At 33.9% G+C, this 27,726-nt stretch overlaps 1 protein-coding gene across 1 annotated transcript in view; it reads left to right on the forward strand.

The window, feature by feature from the left end:
* LOC141389435 (uncharacterized) overlaps window positions 1-27,726 on the forward strand; it is a 321,714-nt gene that overhangs the window by 162,156 nt on the left and 131,832 nt on the right. Inside the window, exon 2 of the mRNA XM_073960892.1 lies at window positions 11,092-11,162. The gene's annotated coding sequence lies outside the window, so the exon portion shown is untranslated. The remainder of the gene's footprint in view (window positions 1-11,091; window positions 11,163-27,726) is intronic.

Here is a 27,726-nt window from a genome sequence, read left to right on the forward strand (position 1 = left end):
TATTCTTAAAAAATCCACGTTTGGTCGGCTAAAATTGCCCGAAAAATATTCTTAAAAAAATCCACGTTTGGTGGGCTAAAATTGCCTCAATAATATTCTTTAAAAAAATCCACGTTTGGGTGGATAAAATTGCGTCAAAAATATTCTTTAAAATCCACGTTTAGTGGTCTAAAATTGCCTCAATAAATATTCTTTAAAAAATCCACGTTTGGAGGGCTAAATTGCCTCAAAAATATTCTTAAAAAAATCCACGTTTGGATGGATAAAATTGCCTCAAAAGTATTCTTTAAAAAATCCACGTTTGGTGGCCTTAAATTGCCTTAAAAATATTCTTTAAAAATCCACCTTTTGTGGTCTAACATTTCCTCAAAAAATATTCTTAAAAAATCCGCGTTTTGTGGTCTAAAATTGCCTCAAAAATTATTCTTTAAAAATCAACGTTTTGTGGTCTAAATTATTCCTTCAAAATATTCGTAATTTTAACAAACAATAAATAGGTATTGAGTTTTAAATATTTTTAGAAATCTTCTTCAGCAAATTCTTGGCAGTTAATCAAAAATCCAATGAAAAAACATATTTAAATTTAAATCTTTAAATGTTTTTACGTGCCTGGAATTTGGAAAGACAATTTATTTGCCAAGCTTGTCATTGGCAATTATTTAATTTCAAATTTTGATTTCATTACTTCGGTGTTTCGTTGTTTCTTTTCAGCGGACAAGTTTATGCAAACAAAATTGCAAAACTGTAGCCGATGTTTGGTGTCGTTTACTTAAACTTTGGTCCTCTCGCTTGGCAAGTTATAGCTAGTAGCCATTAAATAAACCCTGGCTTAAAAAACAAAAACAAACTTGCATTGACAACGGATTGTGTTTTTGGAAATTTATTGCAAATTTAATTTTTGCTTAATGCTTTTTTCTCAACTACGTTTTGGCATTGCCAAACATGTTTTCGCTTGGCGGTGAGACGACGATGTCATTGTTTTTCTTTCCCACCAAACATAAAATTGCATTAAATTGCTGTCAATAATAAAAAAAACGACGACTATGAATTTTAGGGTTGACTGAACTTTAAACGTTTTAAATGTCCAAATAAACGAAACGTTTCTTTTTTACTTTTTGCAATTTTCAAAGTATTTACTGTCATTTGATTAGTTTGAAAATATTGTAATAAAAATACATGACTAGTGATGGCTGGATTGAAAAAGGGGGCCGGGACCTATGAGTTGACAACAACGGTCTATGATTGAAGGTAAATTTTATTTTTTTTTTGTTTCCCAAACTTGATGGGAAAAACGTGAATTTTGTTTATCAATAAAAAGTTTAAGTTATTAATGACAAGTTTTGACAATTTATGGATTTCCAAAACAGGACAACATAAAGTGCAGTAATCGAAAATGAAAATTACATACATACATACATACATAATATTACTAGGATTACCAATGAACGAGGATTTTTTATGGAATATTTTTCAAGGCTGACGTCCCTTAAAACTAATCCATAAAAAACCAAAAAAATGTGGATTTGTAAAGAATGTTTTTGAGCGACTTTTCAATTACTAAAGAAGTTTTTTTTTTTTAAATAATATTTGTTGCTTTTAGACCTCGCACTTTTTTTAGAGAGTATTTCGAGAAACTTTCAGACCGCAAAAATGAATTATTTAAAGATATTTTTGGGAAACTTTTATTAGACCACAAAGAGTGGATTTTCAAGAGAATATTTTTGAAGGGAATTCTAGACCACAAAACGTGAATTTTTAAGGAATATTTTTTAAGGGAATTTTAGACCACGTGGAATTTTTTAACAATATTTTTGAATGGAATTTCAGACACAAAACGTGGATTTTTTAAGAATATTTTTGGAAGGGAATTTTGAACCACAAAACGTGGATATTTTAAAGAATATTTTTGAAGGGAATTTTAGACCACAAAACGTGATTTTTTTAAAGAATATTTTTGAAGTGAATTTTAGACCACAAAACGTGGTTACTATAAAGAATATTTTCGAAGGAAATTTTAGACCACAATACGTGGATTTTTAAAGAATATTTTTGAAGTGAATTTTAGACCACAAAACTAGGATTTTTTTAAAGAAAATTTTTGAAGTTAAAAACAAAACGTGGATGTTTTAAAGAAAATTTTTGAAGTTAAAAAACAGATCGTTGATTTTTTAAAGAATATTTTTGAAGGCAAAAACAGATAGTGGATTTTTTAAAGAATATTTTTGAAGGCAAAAAACAGATCGTGGATTTTTTAAAGAATATTTTTGAAGGCAAAAAACAGATCGTGGATTTTTAAAGAATATTTTTGAAGGCAAAAAACAGATCGTGGATTTTTTAAAGAATATTTTTGAAGGCAAAAAACAGATCGTGGATTTTTTAAAGAATATTTTTGAAGGCAAAATACAAAACGAGGATTTTTGAAGAATATTTTTGAAGATAAAAAACAAAACGTGGATTTTTTAAAGAATATATTTGAAGACAAAAAACAAAACGTGGATTTTTTAAAGAATATTTTTGAAGACAAAAAACAAAACGTGGATTTTTTAAAGAATATTTTTAAGGCAAAACACAAATCGTGGATTTTTGAACTGAATTTTAGACCACAAAACGTGGATTTTTAAAGAAAATATTTAAAGGGAAGTTTGGACCACGAAAAGTTGTTTTTTAAGAATATTGTTGAATGTGGATTTGTTAAGAATATTGTTGAACGTGAATTTTTTAAAAATATTTTTGAACGTGTATTTTTTAAGAAAATTTTTAACTCGGATTTCTTTAAGAATTTTTTGAACGTGGATTTTTTAAAGAATATTTTTGAACGTGGATTTTTTAAGAAAAGTTTTCAACGTGGAATTTTTACGAAAAGTTTCCAACGTGGATTTTTTAAGAATATTTTTGAACGTGGATTTTTTAAGAAAAGTTTTCAACGTGGATTTTTTACGAAAAGTTTTCAACGTGGATTTTTTAAGAATATTTTTGAACGTGGATTTTTTAAGAATATTTTCGAACGTGGATTTTTAAAGAATATTTTAGAACGTGGAGAATATTTTTGATAGAATATTTTTTAACTTGGATTTTTAAAGAATATTTTCAAGCGTGGATTTTTTTAAGAATATTTTTAAAGTTGGACTTGTAAAGAATATTTTTTATTAAATATATGTTTTAAGAATATTTTTGAACGTGGACTTTTTAAAGTATAATTTTGAACGTAGATTTTTTTAGAATATTTTTGAACATACATTTTTTAAGACTATTTTTGAACTTGGATTTTGTTAAGAATATTATTGAACGAAGATTTTTTAAGAATATTTTTAATTTATAAAGAAAATTTTTAAGAGCGTGGATTTTTTAAGAACAGTTTTGAACGTGGATTTTTTAAGAATATTTTTGACCGTGGATTTTTTAAGAACAATTTTGAACGTTGATTTTTTAAGAATATTTTTGAACGTGGGTTGTTCTAAGAATATTTGTGAACGTGCATTTTTTTAGAATATTTTTGAAAATGTATTTTTAAGACTATTTTTGAACTTGGATTTTGTTAAGAATATTTTTGAACGAATTTTTTTTAAGAATATTTCTGAAGTGAATTTTATACCACAAAACATGTTTCTTAAAGAAAATTTTTGAACATGCATTTTTTAAGACTATTTTTGAACTTGGATTTTGTTAAGAATAGTTTTGAACGAAAAATTTTTAAGAATATTTTTAATGTGGATTTTTTAAGATTCTTTTTAAACGTTGATTTATTTAAGAATGTTTTTAAACGAGCAATTTTAAAGAATATTTTTGAAAGTGCATTTTTTAAAGAATATTTTTAATCTTTGTGTTTATTTCAGCTTTAGTCCATATTTTGTTGTATTCAAGTATTTAAATAACAACAAAATGTTTTACAGTGGATATGAAATTGATTAGTTGCGGGCGGAGGGTCGGGAATACTATAGTTTCAGTTGTCACCAAACAACTTCATCAGTTCCCTTTTTCTCTTTTCCCCTTTTTTTTAACGTAGATTTTTTAAGAATATTTTTAAACGTGGATTTTTTTTTGCAAATTTTTGAGCGTGGGCTTTTTAAGAACATTTTTGAGCTTGAATTTTTTATGAATATTTCTGAACGTAGATTTGTTTATATATGTAATAACCCTTAGAAGACAAAAGTTTTTTGGAAGGTCTTCTAGCTATGGAAGGCGGCTTAATTCAGTGTTATGTCATCCAACTATAGATCTTTTTCTATATAAGTCATTTAGAAAGTCTTCTATCTGTAGAATAACAACCTTAAAATTATTACCCACATCCTACGACCTAAAAACTATTATTTCAATCAATTTCCTTTTCTAAGTGTACAATCAATATCTGAGTTTGAATTCCAAGAATTCAAATAACTCTAAAACAGATCACTTGCAATTAGAATGTTTTGCTTGTATGCATGTATGTTGTTTGTTTTCGAATAAAAAACCGCATATTAAATTCTAATTTCTAACAGATACCTAAAGAATTCTTTGACTACACCTAGGCTAGCCACCATCATGTAGCGCAGTTATCAGCAGCTGCACACTGCTGGACTTTAATACTCTACATATGTATGTACAAAGTATGCTGTGAGAAGGCTTGTGAACTATAAACTTGAATTTTACAATATCTGCCATGAGCTGTGGCCTCATTGTGTTTCTTCTTACACTTAGTCCAAGTCGTGATTGAAATCTTGTATCGCATATAAATAAATAAAGGCGTGTCAACCAGTTGCAAAGCTAATACGAGTCAAGTGGTTTTTGTAAACAGTTTCAATTCTTAATAAATCACCTGTACAAGGTCTTGCTTCCAAAGAATAATTATATGCATTTAGGAGAAGAAAAAAACAAAGAAGTCAAAATGGAATACGACTTTATTAGTGAATAATTTGTTTTAAGAAAAAAGTATCGAGTAGAGTTGGCAAGCTATGGATAGTACGACTATTGTTTTGATATAGCAGCAAAGTTTGGTACTAAATTTAAGCAGTTATATTAAAACCAATTTAAAAAATTATAAAAATTTATATCTTGTGACATACTTTTACTACTGAATGTAAGTTAACAAATTTCCCAGCCATCGAAGTGATTCAACGAATATGCTCCTAAAATATGATCAAGAATCAGATACATACTCCGGTAATGGAATTACGTTTATCCAGTAGAAAAATCTTAGTACGAAAATTTCCACTTCTCAATATTCCATACATCAACAAGTGTCAGTGTTGCTTAGTAATTACATTTGTATCACCACTTAATCTCAGAACTGCATAATAAATTGTTCCATATGCAAACTTCTCACTCCACTCAATAAGTAAATTGCTCTATCATAGTTTTTCTTCAATCTAATTTTATTGTTATTAGAATTAAAAAAAAATCAACGTTTTTTACATGCTCCGATTGCATTGCAGTTGTGTGATTATTATTATGATTTATGTTGTTCATTTGTTGTGGTAGGGCAGGGTGGGCCGTGGTGATATATGCATGTTTTCCATTTCAGGGCAACAATTTAGGCACTATTACAAGTCACTTAGGCAATCAAAGTCGTTTTACCATATCTCTTAAAAAGAGATTGCCAAGCATTTTGTTCTAGTTTGCCTTGATCCAGTGAAAACATTGTTTGCAGGTTTTGTTTTGCAGATATTCTTAGTTTAGTTAATAATACGGTTCAATGTCATATGATTTTATTCGCTGTGATTAAAAGTTTCACCTAAAATAACGTTGATAATAAAATTTATTTTAAACCATAAACACCTCAGAGTTTAAAATTTTGTGAAAGCAGGTGTCCGACATAGTCCTTATCTTTTCGCTAGTCCATATCCTTTCGCTATTTATCGAAAATAGTCTCAAAAAATATTCTTTAAAAAATCCACGTTTTGTGGTCTAAAATTGCCTCAAAAATATTATTTAAAAAATCCACGTTTTGTGGTCTAAAATAGTCTCAAAAAATATTATTTAAAAAATCCACGTTTTGTGGTCTGAAATTGTCTCAAAAATATTCTTTAAAAAATCCACGTTTTGTGGTCTAAAAAATGAGAAATCAAATCTCTATTCGTTCGGTTCGGTTCTTGTTGTGGTAATAGTGGCGGCATATTTGTGGTCGGTTGGATATTCTTTCTTTTTCTAAGCTGTTATAATTTGATTGTTTTACGGAATGTTTGCCTTAGGTCGTAGTTAGCCTTAGCTTAGCCAGCTATGCCACAAATCCGTCGATCATTTCAAAGAGATATTTTTTCACATGTCGAAAAAAATATTCTTTAAAAAATCCACGTTTTGTGGTCTAAAATTGCCTCAAAAAATATTCTTTAAAAAATCCACGTTTTGTGGTCTAAAATTGCCTCAAAAAATATTCTTTAAAAAATCCACGTTTTGTGGTCTAAAATTGCCTCAAAAAATATTCTTTAAAAAATCCACGTTTTGTGGTCTAAAATTGCCTCAAAAAATATTCTTTAAAAAATCCACGTTTTGTGGTCTAAAATTGCCTCAAAAAATATTCTTTAAAAAATCCACGTTTTGTGGTCTAAAATTGCCTCAAAAAATATTCGTTAAAAAATCCACGTTTTGTGGTCTAAAATTGCCTCAAAAAATATTCGTTAAAAAATCCACGTTTTGTGGTCTAAAATTGCCTCAAAAAATATTCTTTAAAAAATCCACGTTTTGTGGTCTAAAATTGCCTCAAAAAATATTCTTTAAAAAATCCACGTTTTGTGGTCTAAAATTGCCTCAAAAAATATTCTTTAAAAAATCCACGTTTTGTGGTCTAAAATTGCCTCAAAAAATATTCTTTAAAAAATCCACGTTTTGTGGTCTAAAATTGCCTCAAAAAATATTCTTTAAAAAATCCACGTTTTGTGGTCTAAAATTGCCTCAAAAAATATTCTTTAAAAAATCCACGTTTTGTGGTCTAAAATTGCCTCAAAAAATATTCTTTAAAAAATCCACGTTTTGTGGTCTAAAATTGCCTCAAAAAATATTCTTTAAAAAATCCACGTTTTGTGGTCTAAAATTGCCTCAAAAAATATTCTTTAAAAAATCCACGTTTTGTGGTCTAAAATTGCCTCAAAAAATATTCTTTAAAAAATCCACGTTTTGTGGTCTAAAATTGCCTCAAAAAATATTCTTTAAAGAATCCACGTTTTGTGGTCTAAAATTGCCTCAAAAAATATTCTTTAAAAAATCCACGTTTTGTGGTCTAAAATTGCCTCAAAAAATATTCTTTAAAAAATCCACGTTTTGTGGTCTAAAATTGCCTCAAAAAATATTCTTTAAAAAATCCACGTTTTGTGGTCTAAAATTGCCTCAAAAAATATTCTTTAAAAAATCCACGTTTTGTGGTCTAAAATTGCCTCAAAAAATATTCTTTAAAAAATCCACGTTTTGTGGTCTAAAATTGCCTCAAAAAATATTCTTTAAAAAATCCACGTTTTGTGGTCTAAAATTGCCTCAAAAAATATTCTTTAAAAAATCCACGTTTTGTGGTCTAAAATTGCCTCAAAAAATATTCTTTAAAAAATCCACGTTTTGTGGTCTAAAATTGCCTCAAAAAATATTCTTTAAAAAATCCACGTTTTGTGGTCTAAAATTGCCTCAAAAAATATTCTTTAAAAAATCCACGTTTTGTGGTCTAAAATTGCCTCAAAAAATATTCTTTAAAAAATCCACGTTTTGTGGTCTAAAATTGCCTCAAAAAATATTCTTTAAAAAATCCACGTTTTGTGGTCTAAAATTGCCTCAAAAAATATTCTTTAAAAAATCCACGTTTTGTGGTCTAAAATTGCCTCAAAAAATATTCTTTAAAAAATCCACGTTTTGTGGTCTAAAATTGCCTCAAAAAATATTCTTTAAAAAATCCACGTTTTGTGGTCTAAAATTGCCTCAAAAAATATTCTTTAAAAAATCCACGTTTTGTGGTCTAAAATTGCCTCAAAAAATATTCTTTAAAAAATCCACGTTTTGTGGTCTAAAATTGCCTCAAAAAATATTCTTTAAAAAATCCACGTTTTGTGGTCTAAAATTGCTTCAAAAATATTCTTTAAAAAAATCCACGTTTTGTGGTCTAAAATTGCTTCAAAAATATTCTTTAAAAAAATCCACGTTTTGTGGTCTAAAATTGCTTCAAAAAGTATTCTTTAAAAAATCCACGTTTTGTGGTCTAAAATTGCCTCAAAAAATATTCTATAAAAAATCCACGTTTTGCGGCTCAAAATTGCCTCAAAAATATTCTTTAAAAAAATCTACGTTTTGTGGTCTAAAATTGCCTCAAAAAATATTCTATAAAAAAATCCACGTTTTGTGGTCTAAAATTGCCTCAAAAAATATTCTTTTAAAAAATCCACTTTTTGTGGTCTAAAATTGCCTCAAAAAATATTCTTTTAAAAAATCCACGTTTTGTGGTCTGAAATTCCCTTCTAAAATATTCTTTAAAAAATCCACGTTTTGTGGTCTAAAATTGCCTCAAAATATATTCTTTAAAAAATCCACGTTTGTGGTCTAAAATTGCCTCAAAAAATATTCTTTAAAAAATCCACGTTTTGTGGTCTAAAATTTCCTCAAAAAATATTCTTCAAAAAATCAAGTTTTGTGGTCTAAAATTGCCTCAAAATATTTTCTTTAAAAAATCCACGTTTTGTGGTCTAAAATTGCCTCAAAAATATTCTTTAAAAAATCAAAGTTTTGTGGTCTAAAATTGCCCCAAAAAAATATTCTTTAAAAAATCCAAGTTTTGCGGTCTTAAATTGCCATAAACATATTTTATAAAAAATCCACGTTTTGTGGTCTAGAATTGCCTCAAAAAATATTCTTTAAAAAATTCAAAAATATTCTTTAAAAAATCCACGTTTTGTCTAAAGTTATCTCCAAAAATATTCTTTAAAAAATTCAAAAATATTTTTTAAAAAATCCACGTTTTGTGGTCTAAAATTGCCTCAAAAATATTTTTTTAAAAAATCCACGTTTTGTGGCATAAAATTGCCTCAAAAATATTTTTTTAAAAAATCCACGTTTTGTGGCATAAAATTGCCTCAAAAATATTTTTTTAAAAAATCCACGTTTTGTGGTCTAAAATTGCCTCAAAAATATTCTTTAAAAAATCCACGTTTTGTGGTCTAAAATGGCTTCAAAAATATTCTTTAAAAAATCCACGTTTTGTGGTCTAAAACTGCCTCAAAAATATTCTTTAAAAAATCCACGTTTTGTGGTCTAAAATTGCCTCAAAAATATTCTTTAAAAAATCCACGTTTTGTGGTCTAAAACTGCCTCAAAAATATTCTTTAAAAAATCCACGTTTTGTGGTCTAAAATTGCCTCAAAAATATTCTTTAAAAAATCCACGTTTTCTGGTCTAAAATTGCCTCAAAAAATAATGTTAATAAAAATTCACATGTTCTGGTCTAATATTGCCTCAAACAAAACAAAAAATCCACGTTTTGTGGTCTAAAACTGCCTCAAAAATATTCTTTAAAAAATCCAAGTTTTGTGGTCTAAAATTACCTCAAAAAATATTCTTTAACAAATAAAAAAAAATATTCTTTAAAAAATCTACGTTTTGTGGTCTAAAATTGCCTAAAAAATCTTCTTTAAAAATCTACATTTTGCGGACTAATAGTCCCCAAAAGATATCCTTTAAAAAATCTACATTTTGTGCGCGGCACGCGAGTTTCTTGTTAACAATATAAAAAACAGTTGGTGGTGCATGTGTAAGCGTTTAAACAACCCTTCATGTTCGTACGCGTGACAAAATAAAATAAAAATATGAAGAGAGTTTGAAATTGAAAACAAATTCCACCTAAACTATTCTAAAATATAACATATATTTTCTAGCTTATTTTTCAACTTCTAGAATAACTAGTTATTCAGTGCGAAATGCCCTTGCTAAAATAATGGGTTAGTAGGGTGTTTTGTAAGTAGTTGCGATTACCAAAAAGTACTATAAAAACCCTTTATTTGGTAATGATTTATTTTTTGCTGGGTCCTCTGTTCACAAATAAATTTCTGTTCAGTGTATTCCCCTTTCTAACGATTAGCCTCTAGCTCACACACACTCTTAAACATCTAAGACATTTGATTACTTGGTACTCAATGATCTTTAACTGGTTCTTTGCGATTTGGTTTGCGAAATGGTTTCGCTTCTGACATTCACTGCCGCTATTAGACGGGGGCATGGCAAATTGTTGTTGCTCCCAGCAAAACTTTAATTAAACAACAATTTCTTATATTCATTTTTTGTTAATACCCGTTTTTTTATTGTTCAAAACATTGTTCTACACTTTTACATAAAATAACCTCTACAACAACAACAGCAACAATGTTGACCATAAAACAACAGTTATTATGAATTCTAAATGAGAAATCAAATCTCTATTCGTTCGGTTCGGTTCTTGTTGTGGTGGTAATGATGGCGGCATATTTGTGGTTGGGTTTTCTTTCTTTTTCTAAGCTGTTATAATTTTATTGTTTTACGAAATGTTAGCCTTAGGTCGTAGTTAGCCTTAGCTTAGGCTGCTCAGCTATGCCACAATTCTGTCGATCATTTCAAAAGAGATATTTTTTCACATGTCGATATGGAATTCTGTTTTTAAGTTGGAATCTAGACATTCTGTTGTAGTAATGTTTTTTTCTAGAATAACATTCTCAGCTGTATTGAAAATGATACTACACATGTACCACTGTCAGCTGTAAGCGTTATCGGATTATTTTATTGATATATTGGCAATGTCTTTCACTTTATAAGTTAAGAATGTTTTATGTGATTTGATTGGGAATAAGAATTATGGCCAATACTTTGATTGCAAAGTTTCAAGAAATGGTTTGGTGGACATGGTTTCTTATTCTTATAGAATTGTTTGCAATGTAATAAAATACAAATTTGAAAAGAAGAAAATAAAGTTTTCGTTTATTTATTGGATGGATACAATTTCACATGTCCATATATGTATATACAATTCTGTATTCTATGTATGGAGCTAGTTAATAGAAATAAAATACTCAATTTACATAAAAAATCACTTCTTAACTTTTTTTTCTTAAATTACTATCATAAATTTCCATTTAATCACAACTCTCTTACATTGTTTTCCTTCCATTTCTTTAATTACAGATTACTGGATAATTGTATGTCTTCACTTTCGTCATAACAACAACAATAACAATAGCAACAACGGCACTAGGGTAAGTAATAATCAAGTTTTCCGTCCGTCTGTCCATATGACTGCCTAGTAACAGAAGTAGCATTCATTTCACTTAACATTCAGCCAGATCTGTTATCTTAATCACAGAAAGTTATAAAATATTTAAACTCAGATGCCATAAACCCCACTTACCCTTCTTTAGAGAACTGGGGGAAATCTATGTGGTGCGGTAGACCGTTACGCATGCGTTAAAGAACTATGTTTTTTTTCATTGTCTTTGGTAAGAAGAGGAAATTAATCTTAAATGGCTTAATGAAGAAAAGAATGTGGTTTTATTGAATTGAAGAAAAATACAAAAAAAGAATAGAGAAGAAAACACAAATTGAAATGAACGAATAAAATAAGTCCATCATTCGTTGCAACATTGTTGTCAGCTTGTAGGGTTTCGGGTTAACATAGCATTTTATAAGATTTCATTATTTATTTTGAAATGAAAAATTCATCAAAATAAATGGATTCCGTGTTAAACACAATGATATGGGACCTCCGAGTCCAAACAAAGCGCAGTGATTAAAAATCGTTATTACTACCTACAATTCTGTTACCTTTGAAGGTAGGCACATTAGGGCGGCAAAAAAAAAAAAAAACTGTAACTACCATCCCCTACAGTTTTTTCCATTTGATGCAATAACCTTACATATTAAATATTATGCCGACCGGTTAAGGTTAACGTTAATCATGCCATCCGAAAATTCACGAACATTCTTTAATGGCCGCAAATATGCTGCAATCAATGAAAAACATTACCAGTTCATTGCTGTGGCTAAAAAAGCGAATCCCACAAAAATTTTTGAAAATCGGAGCGGATTTTGATACGGCTATATAGGGCCCAAAATACCAAAAATCTGCCAAATATGCATATTGAATCTGTTTAGCAACAACAAAAAGCTGGATTAATCCGGTTCGATTGGGCCAAATGTTTAGGTGAGGGAGGGGAAATCCATAGGTATTTACAACGATAGCTCAGGATACCGTTTGTTGAGCAGTGGAGTGAGAAAAGAACCAAAGAAATAAAAACGCAAGCAGTATCAGTTTAAATCAGCATTCGGCACACAACAACAACAATTTGAGCAAACACTGTTGTCAGTGCATGGTTTTTCAATTAGTGAGTGGAGAAAGAAGCTCTCTTTGCTTGCTCGCGAGTAAAGAGGTGCCGCATTCTGGTTTAAATATAATAAATGATTGCCGTTTATTAACCGTATTTCTTTTCAAACAACAACAAAGATTACATTCTGCAATCTGGGGTGGCGACAGAGGCCTGTTAATATCAACTAGGATTGCCAATTGTAATCTGTGGGGCGACAGGGGCCAGTTAGTATTAACGCGAGACGGTTGGTTAATACGCGACAAGTGGTTGATCGACAAGTGAACGCAGAGGTTCTTGCAATCACAGAGGATTGCAGTGATCGTAGAGTATCTTAGTCGATTTATACAACTACAATTACATATTCCAATGAGAGAAAACTCAACAAACACCGCTCGTTGGCATCTGCGCTCTACGGTGTCTGCAGAGGGAACGTGCAGAGGAGATTCCTGATGACGTCAATCAGCATCCGTGATCGACTGAGCTAGGGAATCTATACAGAATCTTTATAAAAATCCGATTTTCAACAAATATTGTATGATTCGTTTTTCCTTTGGGTCGCCCTAATGTACTTGTATATCAGCCTTATGACCGCAGAGAGGAGGGCATCGATCAAATTAAAACTTTGTATGTCGATAAAGGACCATCCTATAGCACCATGAAAAACATGTTTAATGAATTCAATCTTGGCCGACACATGCCAAAAAAGCGAAAATGGTGAAGGTTTTCCCAAACCGTCCGTTGTGCCAGTAAAAAATTAAGCTGTTCCTAAACGGATAATGCAAGCTCGCCATGTTATATACGGTGAGATAGAGGCATCTTTGGGCATTTTTTTTCACCAACGAAGATATGGTATTGCATTAATACCTGGATATTGTGAATAAATACGTTCGCGGTACTTCAAACGACGTATATATGATCGTCACAGACGACTAATCTTGGATCTATGCGTATGAGCTCGAAACAAAACAGCAATCGATCGTGTGGGTCTTCGAAGGCGAACCAAATCCAACGAAAATTGTTCATGGAAGAAAATCTTCGCAGCAAATTGTCGCCTGTTTCTTCTGCAAAACTGTAGGCTGGGCAACACAGAGCGGTTAATTCTGATTGGTACACTTAAATTTGTTTGCCTAAAGTCTCCGGAGAAATTCGAAAAGCGAACATAACAAGACGAATCATTGTGCACCATGAAAATGCGAGCTCTCAAACATCGTTTCAAACCAGTGCACTGTTGTCGAACTTGTATGGGAAGAGCGGCCAAAAATACTTCCTGTGCAGATATCAATACGAAATTTTCAGTAAAGGCTAGTTTAGCAATACAAATAAAAAGGAGCAAGAAATTCATCATAGGTCCAATTTTAGGTATAACCCCCTGATTTCTGGCATTTTGGGGGTCTTGACTACATCTTTCAATGAAATTGGCTGAAATTTGGCTATCGGTATTCCCTAGTGTTAGAAAACCGTCTTGCAATAATTTTTTCATTTGGGTCCACGTTTTGATAGGATCCTCATATAATGGTACCGCCCGATTTTCGGAATTTTGAAGGTTTTATATAAATTATTAATTCGAAATGGCCGAAATGCCACTAAATATTTCTTGGAGGTAGGGTACCCCCAGAAAATTGTCGATTAATGTAGGTCGACACTTTGATGTTGTCCCCATAAATCAGTACCGTCCAATATTCGGTATTTTTAGAGTTCTAGCCGTAATAATCAATCAAAATGGCTGAATTTTCCCAATTTTACATTGAGGACTACATTTTGACGTAATGTTTGTCTTGAACATTAAGTTAAGAAAAAAGGCGTGGTCAACGATTCTCGTCGCTAAGACATGCTGTTGAAGCGTTCAAAAACGATGTTTTGGAGGTGTCTTCATCAAGTCACTGTCCTGAGAATGTTTAAGCTAAAAACTATCAAACTTTACAAACAAATATCAAATGGCGTCCGGCAACAGTACGTTTTGCCTAGGCCGCAAATTTTTCTAGTCGTCCTCGTAGCTTTAAATATCACACCGTGGTTCTCAATAATGAATTTATAGATATTACGTTGGCTACGCTCAAATTGAAAGATAGAAAATCTCAAACAATTTGCAGAAAGACTCCAAAACGTGTTAGATGTGTTCAAACTGTGGGGATCAATTGTGATGATTGCTGCAGATACGACTAATACGACGAATCAGATTTCAACAACCGAAAATTTTTGAAAAGAAAAGGTCACCCACTCCCCTGCTCAACACTTTCGCTTTCTTCGCGTTGTCAGGGAAGTGAGCCCCTTGAGTATACTAAATCTCAAATATGGAGTACTTGTTTGTGCAGGATTTGATGGGTTATTATGTATGTTCAATTGAAATCAGTCTTCGCTAAAAATAAAACTGAAATTAAGGCGGCTGAATATAGCTACTGTATATGTTTTCAACTGATTTGTGCTATTTGGTGCACCAAACACGAAAGCTCTCTCCAATTTCAATGAATTTGGACTAGAAATAAGTTTGTCAAATTATTTTGAAATCGGTTCAGATTTGGATATATTTCCTATATATATTTTCACCCGATTTCATGTATTTGACGCACCAAACACAAATTTTCATGAAATTTGGATAATGTGACGCAATTTGGTTTAGATAAAATTTCTCCAAATTATATTGAAATCGTGGTGGTGTAGGGTATAGTCGTCCCCACCCGACTTTGATCCTTTCCTTACTGATTCAAATTAGAGATCAGTTCATACGATATTTAGGCCCACCACTCCTGTTATTGTTTATATCCTCAGCATTTATGCTAACGAGGGTATATATGTACACTTTCATACGAGTAAAACGTGTCTTACGAAGTAATGGTGTTTGAGACCCCAAGTATGTTTGGACGAAATCCGTTTCAGGCAATTTGAAGTCGATATTTTGTCAAAATTTTGCCATCGTAATATTTTATCCGAACTTCCATTCCTTTAGGTACCTCCCCCACAGTGGGTCATCAGTACAACTTTTGGACAAGTATGCCAGGAAGCATGGACTTGTCCACGGAAAACATAATATCGCTGTAAACAGGACCACAACGAACACCATCGGACCCTAAACTGTTCGTAGACATAAATCTTGAACTTTTGTCGGGGAGGTACTCTAAGAAGAGGACCGATATGGGCCATTTTAAGCTAAACTAAATTTGGACAAAATATTAGGAGAACCAAAGTTTGGATCAAATTGGTTGCCCCGTTCGGTTGATCAGTTCGAGAGTTATCGTGCTCTCCAGCCGCTTCATATGGTGCCATGGGGGTTTTAACACCTTTCGAGCTGTTTTCTCAAGAATGCAAGTTGCTTCAAAAAAAATCAAAGTGATTCGAGAGCAGGTCTCAAAGTGAACTTATCCGAAATATTATGTGGGAGGTACCCGAAGGAGTGGACAAATATAGGTCATATTCGAACCTGATCTATATCTGGTAGATATATTACGATGTGTAATGTATGGACCAAATCGGTCACTCCCTTCAAGAGTTATTGTGAGCACAATGTTTCCTAACATTCTTGAATTTTTGTGGGGGAGGTACTTGAAGTAGTGTACCGATAGCTCTTATATTCGAACTTAAATTAAGTTTGGACAACATATTACGAAGGCCGAATCGGCAGATCCGTTCGAGAGTTATCTTGCGCTCCAACCACTACACACGGTGTCATAGGGTTTTTTTTCAACTTTCAGGCTATTTTTTCAGGAAGTATGGACTTGCACCTGATGAAATTTGTACCGCCGTATGGGGGGCAGTGAATACAAGTTGTTACAACAAAAATCAAAGCGATTCGAGAGCAGGTCCTATATTTAACTTTTCCAAAATTTTGTGTGGGAGGTACCCAAAGGAGGAGGACCGAAGAGAAAAATTCGGCATATATGGCTACTTTACAATCAGTAGAGAGAGATGTATCGGGAGAAAAGGAGAGAGGAGAAACGTCCCAGTGGGAAAATTGGGAACATATTACATTGAAAATATATTTATTAACGCATTATAAGCAATACGTTCCAAAACATATCCGTAAGAATCGAGAAAAGAATATAATTGGACAAAAAGTTAAATTATTAAATATATTATAGAAGATACGTTATATAATATACCGTAAAGAATCGAACGAGTAATTCCACTTGACAAAAAATTCATATTAATTACCTCTTACATTCCCACTGGATACGACAAGGGAATGCAATGTTTCTTTTTGTATTTTTTTTTTTATTTTTTTGTAATCCCGTTATCTGCCGACGCCTTTAAGTCGCAGCATAAATTTGCCAGTTTTGTTTGTGTCGTGTAACAATAAAGACGTAATTTTGTAAAAAAAAATGTAATGAACTATTTTAATTTCTGTTTTTAATGAATGAATATTCTTTTTTGTATTCTATGAATACTTTTTTAACTACATAAAATCCTTTGGTCTGTTCCTTTACTTTTGAAAATGGTAAAACCGACAAAAGTAGCAAAAGTTGTGAACTGCTCTCATAAAGGAACGCTTTTCGAGTAAAAAGTGGTAAAACTTGAAGATTCTTGCACGTAAAGGAACAGAGCTCTTATATTTCTAAATATAAATAAAAAATTAATTAAAATTAAGGCATACGGGGGAATAAATTATTTATAAAAAGAGAATACATACATAATACGATGCATTCCAGTATATGAATTCCATTATATATTACTAAAGAACTATAAAAGAATATACCCATTGATTACACGATGCTTTCTATGGATTCTATAAAGGAATATATTATTTTCCTAGGACATGCACCGTGTTACGAATAATGTATTCGGTAATCAATAAATCATAGTGGCTCTGTATTACCCGTTCGATTCCCATCGATTACATTTTCCCACTGGGGTCTTTTCCGCAGGAAAAAGAGAGAAATGGAAAAGCGGGAGTGTGAACAAATCGAGATGCCCAGGAGACAGAATGAAGTCCGAAAATTCTACCAAAGAGTGAAACATCAAACTGATGGCCTTGGAACTGGCGCATCCTCCTGTAGAGACCAGCAAGGTAATCTGGTAACTGATACAGATAGTGTGCTAAGGATATGGAAAGAGCATTGTTCCAAACTGTTAGTATCCAATAGTAGCGAAGTCGACGAAGATACCACAGATCCAATCCCAGAAGATGGTATTGAATGTATACCAGCAGGCCAAGATGAGACAGCAATAAATCGAATGAAGAATAATAAGGCAGCAGGAGCTGATGGCCTACCAGCCGAGCTGTTTAAAACCGGAGGTGACACGCTGATAAGGTGTATGCATCAGCATGTTAGCTCCATCTGGCAGGAAGAACGCCTACCCGACGATTGGCACCTGAGCATCCTGTATCGCGTCCATAAGAAAGGAGATAAGACTTTATGCTCCAATTATAGGGGCATAAGTCTGGTCAACGAAATAATTGGACAATATCAATGCGGCTTTAGACCTGGCAAGTCCACCATTGACCAGATATTTACCCTGCGGCAAGTCTGAATTTGGTATCCCCGCAAAGCTCATTCGGCTTTGTAAAATGATTCTAACTGACACAAGATCGTCAGTTAAAATAGGAAAGAACCTCTCCGAAGAGTTTTGTACCAAAAGAGGTTTCAGGCAAGGAGACAGCCTTTCGTGTGATCTTTTCAACATCCTGCTAGAAAAGGTTATACGAGAGGCAAACGTCAAAAGAAGTGGCGCAATCTACACCAATAGCCACATGTTACTTGCTTATGCTGATGATATAGACATCATGGGACGATCAGTAAAAGAAGTAACCGATACCTTTATGAAGGTCGAAGAAGAATCTGCTAAAGTGGGTCTGGCGGTAAACGGCGAGAAGACCAAGTTGATGGTGTCGACGCGCAATGCGTCCATTGAGCTCGGACCGACTATGGAAGTTGGTTCCTATAATTTTAAGGTAGTAGGTGCCACCGTGGTGCAATGGTATGCACTCCCACCGTGCACACTAAAGGTCGTGGGTTCGATTCCCCGGCCAGTCAACATCAAACACTTTTCAACGGTGGCAAAATACCCCTCAGTAATGTTGGCGACATTTTCTGAGTATTTCAGCCTTGTACAACTTCTCTACAAGTGGTGTCTTAGGACACGCCGTTCGGACTCGGCGATAAACAGTAGGTCCCATATCATTGAGCTGAATATGAATCGGGGTGCACTCTTTGATATGAGAGAAGTCTCCCCTTTCCCGCCTGGGATGTTTGTGGAACAATTATATATTATAAAAGACTTTGTATACTTCGGTATCGCCGTAAACACAACAAAGGACATCAGTTGTGAAATAAAAAGAAGAATTGTATTGGCCAACAGATGTTACTTTGGCTTAAGTAAGCACTTCAAAAACAAATAACGCTTTACAAAACACTGATACTACCCGTGCTGATGTATGGTTCCGAAGCCTGGGTACTTGCGCAAGGTAATAAGGCTGTGCTTGGCGTGTTTGAGAGAAAAATTCTTAGAAAGATATACGGACCGATCTGCGTTGACGGTGAATATCGACGTCTTATGAACCACGAGCTGTATCTGCTATACAACGACATCAATATATCGCTCATTTACTCAAAGAGTGACATAACTCAAAAAATGCTTTTTTTTTCTATTTTTTCTACGACTTCAACTTTATCTTGTGTCAAATTTTCATGCTGATATCTCTAAAACTCGACGAGTTACAGCTCATTTACTACGAGTTTCACATAATTCAACACAAAAGTTTTTTTTTATGTAATTAAACGTATCGAGATGCAGCGATTGCGTTGGCTAGGCCATATAATAGGAATGAGCGATGATGAACCCGCTAAAAAGGCGTATAAATTCGAGCCACATGGCGCACGCAGAATTGGCAGGCCAAAGAATAGATGGCGCAAACAAGTGGATGAAGAGATACAAGGCGCGGTATTCGAAAAAGCGAAGCACTAAATAGAGAGAATTGGAGATCTTTTCTTAGTTCGGTCTATGGAACAAATGTTCTGTAATGGGCCAGCTAAGTATGTAAGTAAAGTAAGTAAGTACCCAAAGGAGTGGACCGATTTAGTCCATATTGAAACCTGATTAAAGTCTGGTAGACATTTCACGATGTGCAAAGTATTGACCAAATCGGTTACTCCCTTCAAGAGGATTGTGGTGCGCATAAATTTTCCGAACATTTTCGAACTTTTGTGGAAAATGTACCGGAAGAGGTGCATCGATATAACCCATCTTCGAACTTTAACTAAGTTTGGACAAAATATTACGAAAGCCAAATTTTGGACCGAATCGGTTGATCCGTTCGAGAGTTATCCAGACAGACAGAAGGACGGACATGGCTAAATCAACTCCAAATTGTCTGAAACGGATTTTGTCCAAACATACTTGCGATCTAAAACCATTATTTCGATGAGGCACATTTTGCAATTATGAAAGTGTATACGAGTATACCCTCGTTAACATAAATTTTGAGGGTATAACAATTGTGCTTTTGATACACTTGTTTACTGTTATAGCAGCAAAGTGTTACAGTGGGTTGGTATAGAAGAAACTGAAGCAATCCCGCATACAAACATTTGTTTCATCTAAATAGGCATTTTATAACTTATTTAGATTCACATATAGATTCCGTAAACTTCACTTTAATTTCTATTTGAAATTGCAGACTTCTTCATTTTGTGAACCACTGTGTCAATGCAGATCCTATTGTACTACTATGTATCTATTTCGACTGATTCGTGTTTGTAGTTTTATTTTTGGTGAAATGTGAATGAACATTGCCACAAAATAGGAGATTGGGGTGTGCCGTTGCTCTTATTTAATTTCCCCATGCAGCAGCAGAAACAAGGCAGCCGAATTCGCAATGCTAGACCACAATCTGGCTATTGATTAAATTTTCAGTTGTTTCAAATGCAAGCAAGAAAACTATGCTGCAATCTTTTGGCTGGGCTATAGTTGTTGATATTAATGCGGTTGGCTGAGTGGTGTAGAGTGGTTTACGTTATGCAGTTTTACAATAATGGAATTGGGAATTGTTGCCAATCTTAGTTTGTAGTACTCAAAAGTTAACTGTAATGACTTTTGAGATTTCGAATAACAACTCTTTCTGTTGGGTACGGTAATGAAATGAAATTTCCTTGGCATTAATAATAATAGTAATAATCATGGTTAAAGATAGTTGACAAATAGGCACAGAAAGAGAGAGAGATTGAATGAATATAGAAAAGTTTACAAGATTAAGGAAATTAAATAAATATCATGGAATATGAACAAATAAAATCAATATTTTGTTCAAACGAAGGTTATAATTTTCTTGTCCATTGTTGTTGCAGCTGAATCTTTTATATGTATGTTTGTAAGAGGTTTTAATGGAAAGTGAAAAAGAAACAAATATATTGTACCAACATTTGTATCAAAGAAAATGAAAATCCCTTCATCTGCCACTTTGAAAACTTTGAAGTTTTCTTTGTTGTGCTCTGAATTTGAAGTTGATTTGTTGTGACTTAAATACAAACACAAAAGAGCGGCATCTGTTTTTCTGATTTTTGTTTTCAAATGTTTATTGTATTCTACATTTGTCATGCTAATGTCAGCCAAGAAGTTTTACACAAAACAGAAAAGTAAAGCAACAACAAAAAGCAACATTGTTATTTTTAGTTTGAACAAAATTTCATTTGACCGTTCAACAAACTTTTGGACAAAGTATGTGAATAAATGGGTGAATGAATGTGAATGGGTACAGAAATTGACAAAAAGTACAAAATTAGGTTTTCTTAGTAAATCTGAAAGTAAAACTTGAATCGAAACACTATAGTAAAAAATTAAAAAAGATGTATGTTGACATTTGGACAAAAAAAAAAAAAAAAACAACCATTTCATTTCTTTGCTTTTTCGAAAATCAGTTCATTGGGTAAAAAGTGCAAAATACCCGCAGCCCACGAACTTCCCCGAAAAGACATAAAAAGAATCACTTGACTTAGTAGATATGAAAAAATTCTCAGCCTATGACGTATAGAGTTCAAGTGAGTGTGAGTAAGAAAGTATCAGTCAGCTATGCTGACGGAGAAATACCCTCAGCCACTGACCAAACTGACCACGAGTTTGCTCTTACATATGTATGTACCGTAATCTGGGGCTATCGACATATACCAAACATTTTTAGTAACCACTACTTCGTAAAGGACTCGAAATATTAAATTACGTTAAAATAAGTTTGAAGGAAATGTTTGTTTTGTTTATTGTTGAAGATTCAATCTCATTTTCGATTGTTTGAGTGGAGTATTCCCCCATTGGCTCAACTTCATTTATTACCCTCTATTACAGAGAGTAATGTTTTTCAAAACGAACTGACAGTGTTGCAAAATTTTACTCATCGCTACCAATATCATCGAAAAGTGAGTGTGATTCTTATTCATTTGGGAATACTAGACACTTAAAGAGTTCGGTTTTTCACTAAAAAGGCATCATTTCAAAAACTGAGAAGCCAATTGATAATTCCCTTCGCCGGGATGAAATCATGATATTGGTAGCGATCAGTAAAATTTTGCAACACTGTCAGTTCGTTTTGAGAAACATTACTCTCTGTAATAGAGGGTAATAAATGAAGTTGAGCCAATGGGGGAATACTCCACTCAAACGTTTGAAAGAAATTTTTGAAAAAGTTTTAGAGTTATCTTGCACAGTAGTCATTTTAGTATTTGCCGGCTGGGTTTTGGGAGCCTTTGCGCCATTATCTTAGGAAGTATTGACTTACTCCGCAAAAAAATTGTACGGTTGTAAAATGAGGCCGCTAGAACAACCTTCCGTCAAAACGATACGAGAGGAGCTCTTAAACTTCACTTTATCCGAATTTTGTGTGGGAGGTACCCGGAGGGGTGGACCGATATAGTCCATATTCCATATTCGATGTACAAAGTCTGGACCAATCAGAAACTCCCTGCGAGAATTATTTTGTGGATTTGCATTTTGGTTAGTGCCGTCAGGGTTCTTGGAGCCTTTAGGCCAATATCTCAGGAAGTATGGACTTGCGCAAGAAAAAAATTGCACCGTCGTAAAGGGAGCCGCAAGGAAAACTTACTGAAAAAATTTCAAAACTCTCCTAGAGGAGCTCTTAAACTTCACTTTATCCGAATTTTGTGTGGGAGGTACCCTAAAGGAGTGGACCAATACAATCCATATTCCAACCTGATGCATGACTGGATGAAATAATACGATGTACAAAGTTTGCTCCGCGAGAATTATCTTGCGGATTTGCCATTTTGGTTGGTGTCTTCAGAGTTTAATGTAGCTTTTAGGTCAATATCTCAGGAAGTATGGGTTCTTGGAGCCTTTAGGCCAATATCTCAGGAAGTATGGACTTGCGCAAGAAAAAAATTGCACCGTCGTAAAGGGAGCCGCAAGGAAAACTTACTGAAAAAATTTCAAAACTCTCCTAGAGGAGCTCTTAAACTTCACTTTATCCGAATTTTGTGTGGGAGGTACCCTAAAGGAGTGGACCAATACAATCCATATTCCAACCTGATGCATGACTGGATGAAATAATACGATGTACAAAGTTTGCTCCGCGAGAATTATCTTGCGGATTTGCCATTTTGGTTGGTGTCTTCAGAGTTTAATGTAGCTTTTAGGTCAATATCTCAGGAAGTATGGACGCAGGACAAAATTGTACCGTCGTAAAGAGAGCCGCAAGTACAATCTAATGAAAAAAATTCAAAACGATCCAAGAGGTGATCTTAAACTTCACTTTATCCGAATTTTGTGTGGGAGGTACCTGAAGTAGTGGACCGATATAGTCCATATTCGAACCCGATCTATATCTGGAAGAAATAATACGATGTGCTAAGTTTGGACCAAATCGATTGCTACCTTCAAGAGTTATAGTTCACCACCATTTTACTGAAAATTTTTGAACTTTTGTGGGGTAGGACCGATATGACTCATCTTCGAACTTAAACTAAGTTTGGACAATATATAAAAATTCAAAACTTTTCGCTAACATGGTGCTCGCCATAGCTCTCGAAGGCAATAACCGATTTGGTCCATACTTCATCATCGTAATATTTCTACCAGGAATAGATCAGACCCGACCGAATGGGGACTATATCGGTCCACTCTTTCGGGTTCCTCCACAACAAAACTTCAAAAATGTTCGGAACAATTGTGCGCACGATAACTCTTGAAGGGAGTAACCGATTTGGTCCATACTTTGCACATCGTGAAACTTCTACCAGACTTATATGAGGTTTTAATATGGACTTAATCGATCCACTCCTTTAGGTACCTCCCACACTAAATTTCGGAAGGTTCAGCTTAAGACCGGCTCTCGAGTCGCATTGGATTTTTGTTTACAACAACTTGAATTCGCTGCCCCCATTACGACGGTACAAATTTTTATACCCTCAGCCTTTATGCTAACGATACGGCTATATACACTTTCATACGGGCAAAATATGCCTCATCGAAATAATGGTTTTATACCCCAAGTATGTTTGGGCGAAATCCGTTTCAGACAATTTGGAGTTGATTTAGCCATGTCCGTCCGTCTGTCTGTCTGGCCGGCTGCAGCGCACGGTAACTCTTGAACGGATCAAGCGATTCACTCCAAATTTTGGCCTTCGTAATATTTTCTCCAAACTTAGTTTAAGTTCGAAGATGGGTTATATCGGTCTACTCCTTCTGGTACCTCCCCCACAAAGGTTCGAAAATGTTCGGAAAATTTGTGCACACGATAACTGTTGAAGGGAGTAACCGATTTGGCCATACTTTGCACATCGTGAAACTTCTACCAGACTTAGATGAGGTTTTAAAATGAATATGAAACTTCTACAAGACTTAGATGAGGTTTTAATATGGACTCAATCGGTCCACTCCTTTGGGTACCTCCCACACAAAATTTCGGATAAGTTCAGTCTAGAACCTGCCCGCGAATCTCTTTGATTTTTGTTGTAACAACTTGTATTCACTGCCCCCCATACGAAGGTACACGTTTCATCAGGGGCAAGTCCATACTTCCTGAAAAATAGCATAAAATGTGAAAAAACCTCGATGACACCGTGTGCAGTGGTTGGAGCTCAAGATAACTTTCGAACGGATCTATCGATTCGGTCCAAAATTTGGCATTCGTAATACTTGGTCCAAACTTAGTTAAAGTTTGAAGATAAGCCCTATCGGTCCACTCCTTCAGGTACCACCCCCACAAAAGTCCAAAAATGTTCGGAAAAATTGTGCGCACGATAACTCTTGAAGGGATTGACCAATTTGGTCCATACTTTACACGTCCGAATATGTTTACCAGATATATGTATATCAGGTTCGAATATGGACTATATTTATCCGCTCCTTCGGGTACCTCCCACACAAAATTTCGGATAAGTTCATTTTAAGGCCTGATATCGAATCACTTTGATTTTTGTTGAAGCAAATTGCATTCGCTGTGTAAATTGCTACGGTAAAAGATTTTTCAGGGACAAGTCCATACTTCTTGAGAAAACAACCCGAAAGTGGCTGGAGAGCACGATAACTCTCGAAGTGATCAACCGATTTGGTCCAAAATTTGGCCTTTGTCATATTTTGTCCAAACTTACTTTCAGTTCGAAGATGGGCAATTCCGGTCCACAACTTCCGGACCTCCCCCACAAATTAAAAAAATGTCAAAAGAAATGTCACTACCTCTTGAACGGGGCAAACAATTTGGTCCAAATTTTGGATCTCCTAAAATTTTACCCAAATTTAATTTCACCTCTAAAATGGCCCATATCGGTCCCCTCCTTAGGGTAGCTCTCCCACAAAAATTCAACATTTGTGTCTAAGTGCAGTTTAGCGTCTGTTCGAAGATCCTTTGAAAATGTATACCGATGCTGTTCGTCGTGGTCCAGTTTACAGCGATATTATGTTTTCCGTGGACAAGTCCATGCTTCCTGGCATACTGGTCCAAAAGTTATACGATGATCCTCCGAAATGACTAGTGGGCGCGATATCTATCGAAAAGATATGACTCTCAAACTAAGATCCACTTCCATAATAGACTATGTCGGTCCATTCCTTTAAGTACCTCCTCCGCAACACATTTGAACTTTAATCTTAATCCACATTTTTTTCGGCAAGTTCAAATGTCCAAAAAGGGCTACAAAATTCTGAATTAATGAATACATTCTATCTGTCCGTGGATGAAAGTTTAAATTCATATATTCATATATATATAATTCGTATATCTCTGTCGGAAAAGCCGGTCAAGCCCATACTTGCTGAGAATCAAAGTTCAAAATATTACTTTAAGTTCGAAAATGAGACATATAGGTTTTTACCGAAGGTACTGCTTATAGTTCTGTTCACAGCGATATAATATTTTCCGTAGGCAACTCCATGCTTCCTTATATAATGGTCTAAAATGCCAAAATTTGTCGGAAAAGTGCAGTATGAGGACATGTTTCTAATCGTTTTGATTTTTTTGGGGACAAGACCATACTTGCTGAGTATTTCAAACGTACAACAACATTTTTGAATAACTCTCTCACAAAATTTCAATATTTTCCTTGAGTGCAGTTTAAGGTATGTTCGAGGATCCTATGGAAATGTTTACCGAAAATACTATTTGTGGTTCTGTTTACCGCGATATTTTGTTCATGCATCCTGATATCATGGTCCAAAATCTCTAAATTATACGGTGACCAACTGAAATGGTTGGTGAGCACGATATCAATGAAAAGAAATCACACCCAAAATAAGACCCACTTCCAAAATGGGCTATGTTGGACCATTCCTTTAGGTAGCTCCTCCGCAACACAGATCCATATTTTTGGCGACATGTTCATACATCCAAATTTCTGAAAGATCCCCTAAATATATGTATTTTTTTTACGGAAAAAAGTGTTTAAAATTCTCACACGCTGAGGGTATAACTCTCCTGTTCTTATAGAACTCGAAATCCCGATATACAGTTAATTTGAATGGAAAATATGGCTAACATCTTCGAATTACCTGAAAATCGGTGGTACCATTTCATGGGGGTTTTACCAAAGCAGGGATCTAGGTCTACAATTTGTTTCAGACTTCACCAAGATTTCCGTACGGAGTTCGCACAGAAATCGAAAAGGTTTTCGGTATGCATTCGATACTCTATCCGATTTTCGAAATGATTTCTATGCGAATTCGGAGAGTTCGTATGCTTGCATTTTTTCTGCCTGGTGATACTTTTCAAATTTTGAAAACATTTCTAACGATAACATAAATTTCATAATCTACCTCACATACACAATAAATATGTAACATATGTATGTATTAAATTTTCCATGCAACAAACTGCACAGATTCCGCCATACTTCATAATAAGTTTTAATTAGAAAAAAATTACTTATTTGCATCATCTTCATGGTGATGAGGAAGAAGATGCAACTTTTTTCCCCCAACGAAATCTTATTTAATATGATTGAAAATGATAAGCAGCAATGCGTAAAGCAGAAAAAAGTATTAATGACTGTCGTACGCATACGACAAAACTAAGTAAGTGTGTTATGTCTTACATACGTTGTCTCTCACTGAAGCTTGTAACAATTCCATGCTTCTTTTTCTTCTTGTTCACCATACTACTCGTATTAATGTTAAATGAATGGAGTGAAAAAGTTTCTATATTTAATAAGAAGAAATAAAGTTAATTAAAAAACGTGGAGAAATGAGAAAGATGAAGAGCGTACAGGAAAAAAATTGAATTATGAAATAAAACTTTTCAATTCCGCATACCAACAACATCAGCAAGACTCTGACTCTTTTTCATTTGAAGAATGTAGACAGACAGACATTTGTGAATTGAATAGATTGCTGCTGAAAACAAAACTGTTATGGTGATAGATTGATGTAATAGTATTTTGAAAATGAATGAATTTCATTGAATATGGTGCGTTATTTGTTATAGTTTTAGTTGAAGAAGTTATCCGTAAGAGGCAAAGAATGGTGAATGCTCTCGGACACGTCTATAAGTGTTCATCAGCAATTTTAGTTTATACAGGCGAAGTTTTTTATCCCCCGAAGTACGAGGGTTGCTCGATAACTTTCAGGCCCAAAAATTAAAAACCGAATATTTATTATCAAAAATGGGTTTTCCTTTTCTTTTCAAATCAATTGTTGAAGCACTTTTTCTACTTCCACTTTTTCACGGTATATAACATGAATTCATTAAACCAATTTTTTAAAGTACTATAGACGTATAAATACGGGCCGCATGGAGGTTCTCGCAGATCTGGAAGGTGAAAGCTTCGTTGGATCGAACAAGTCAAACGAGATATCAGAAAGCTACATATCCCAGATTGGGAAAATACGGCAGCAAACAGAGAGGATTGGAGATTTTTTCTTAGTTCGGCTTATGGAACAAATGTTCTGTAAAAGGCCAGCTAAGTAAGTAATAGGCTGGTGCTTCATCGCCATACAAAGATTTTATTTTATTAATGCACTCTTGCGACGTCGAGTTTCATATTTTTGCAAATTTATTTTTTCAAGTCACTGTAAACAACACAACACATGA

This window comes from Musca autumnalis, unplaced genomic scaffold (genome assembly GCF_047663935.1).
Source record: "Musca autumnalis isolate F117 unplaced genomic scaffold, ASM4766393v1 scaffold_1, whole genome shotgun sequence".
Taxonomy (NCBI): domain Eukaryota; kingdom Metazoa; phylum Arthropoda; class Insecta; order Diptera; family Muscidae; genus Musca; species Musca autumnalis.